At 48.1% G+C, this 2,243-nt stretch overlaps 1 pseudogene; it reads left to right on the top strand.

Annotated features, from left to right (window-relative positions):
* The first annotated feature begins 646 nt into the window (after positions 1-646).
* LOC144289155 (keratin, type II cytoskeletal 7 pseudogene) lies at positions 647-2,043 on the top strand (annotated as a pseudogene).
* Positions 2,044-2,243: the final 200 nt, after the last annotated feature.

The raw sequence follows: 2,243 nt of genomic DNA, 5'->3' as shown, positions 1-2,243 counted from the left end.
TCCACAGTTAAAAAGCTTTTCACCAGTTCAGGGAATTCTCAAAGACAACATTGAAACTAAAGAGAAAATAAAGGCAAATAAAGCTAAAATTAGAAGAGGAGAGTTCAGCATGAAATACAAATGTAAAAAAAGGTATTATTATTGCCCTCAGAGTTCATGTTCAAGTTGGCCAAGCTATTTCTTTGCTGGTAGATTTGGGATCTCAGAAGAAAAGTAAGCATGGAGAACCAGGGAGCCAGGCTGCATCTTATGTATAAACCAGCCACCTGGCCTCCACCTACCTGAGCAGAGCTCGTCCCTAACCAGCCAAGGATAGAACTCTCCTATGTATAGCACCAGAGGCCTTCAGATCTCTTGTTGTGAATCCTACAAACAAACAAACAAACAAACAAGATCATTGCTATTACACTAGGTATAAATAAAATACAAGATGTCTAGTTATATGTGTATTTTAAGTCATGTAATGTTTGGGACATACCTGTACTGAAAATTATTTATTATTTATCTAAATTTCAAATTCAACTGGGCATCTTGTATTTTATTTGATACATCTGGCAATTCTGTATCAGGCTAACCTATTACAAATGATGTTAAGGGAGTTTGGCCCCCTTACACTCTCTGCGAGGTCCAACCTGGTCTAGCAGGTATGTGCATCCACTTAAGCTCCCAGGCCTTCAGGTCAGGCTCCACTGCCTTTCTGGAGTGGGGCGCCCAGGTGTGCCTGAGCTCTGAGCACCCCAGTGGCTTCAGCAGTAGCAGCCTCTACAGCCTGGGTGCCTCCCGGCTGAACATGGCCCTGTGCTCTGCCTACTTGGGTGCAGTGGGTGCTGGCATCCACGAGGTCACCGTCAATCAGAGCCGGCTGGCTTCACTTCGAGTGGATATCAGCCCCTCCCCAGCAGGTGCACCAGGAGGAGTGCAAGCAGATGAAGACCCTCAACAACATATCCCTCCTTCAGTGATAAGGTATGGTTTCTAGAACCACAGAACAAGCTGCTAGAGACCAAGCAGGCCCTGCTGGAGGAACAGAAATTGACCAAGAGGAACTGTCCCCCTGGCTTCTTTGAGGCCCACATTGCTGGCCTGTGGTGGCAGCTTGAATTGCTGCAGCTAGATGGGAGCTGCCTGGAGGTGGAGCTGTGGAACATTAGGACATTTTGGAAAACTTCAAGAACAAGTACCAGGATGAAATCAACTATCATTTGGCTGCTGAGAATGAGTTCCTGGTGCTGAAAAAGGACATGGATGCTGTCTGCATGAACAAGGTGGATGTGGATGCCAAGGTAGATGCCCTGACTAATGAGATCAACTTCCTCAAGACCTTCTATGAGATAGAGCTGGCAAAGCTGCAGTCCCAGATCTTGGACATGTCCATCATGCTGTCCATGGACAACAGTCACTCCCTGGACCCACATGGTATCATCGCTGAGATCAAGGCCCAAAGAGGTGGCTAACCACAGCCAAGATGAGGCTGAGGCCTGGTATCAGATCAGGTTTGAGACCCTCCAGGTCCAGGCTGGGGAGCATGAGGAAGACCTTCAGAGTACCCTACTGAGCTTGCAGAGATGACCTGTGCCATTCAGAGGCTGTAGGCTGAGAGCAACAGCATGAAGAACCAGTGTGTCAAGTTGGAAGCTGCCACTGCTGAGGTTGAAGAACATGGGAACCTGGCATTCAAAGATTCATGCATGTGTCAAGTAGGAGGAGCTGGAGGCCATCCTGCAACAAGCCAAGCAGGACATAGTATGGCAACTGTGCAAGTACCAGGAGCTCACAGACATCAAAATGGCCCTGGACATTGAGATCCCCACCTACCCCAAGCTGCTGGAGGGTGAGGAGATCCAGTTGGCAGGAGATGAAGTGGGAGCTCTGAACATCTCTGTGGTAAACTCCACTGGTGGAGATGGCAGCAGGCTGGCCAGGCTGGTCTTCAGAGGAGCCATGGGCAGCAAGGCCTTGAGCTTATTGAGTGGCGGAAGGCCTGGGACCAAGTCCTATTCCATTAGGACCTCAGTTTCCATCCACAGGAGCATAGGAAAATGAGCCCTGGTGTGCAGAGACTTGGATCAGTCACAGGAGGACTCCTGTCCCTGGTCCCAAGACTGCTAGCCAGGCTGAAAGATGATGTCAGAATACCTCCCAGTAAGTCAGCCTTTCTGGAAACAAAACAAAACAAAATACTCAAAGCAAAACAAATGATGGTAAGAGGCATTACCTACTTAGGAATAATAAAATCAAATGTC

This window comes from Canis aureus, chromosome 18 (genome assembly GCF_053574225.1).
Source record: "Canis aureus isolate CA01 chromosome 18, VMU_Caureus_v.1.0, whole genome shotgun sequence".
Classification (NCBI taxonomy): domain Eukaryota; kingdom Metazoa; phylum Chordata; class Mammalia; order Carnivora; family Canidae; genus Canis; species Canis aureus.
The sequence above is the reverse complement of the archived record's forward strand: the minus strand, read 5'-3'. Positions and strand labels throughout refer to the sequence as shown.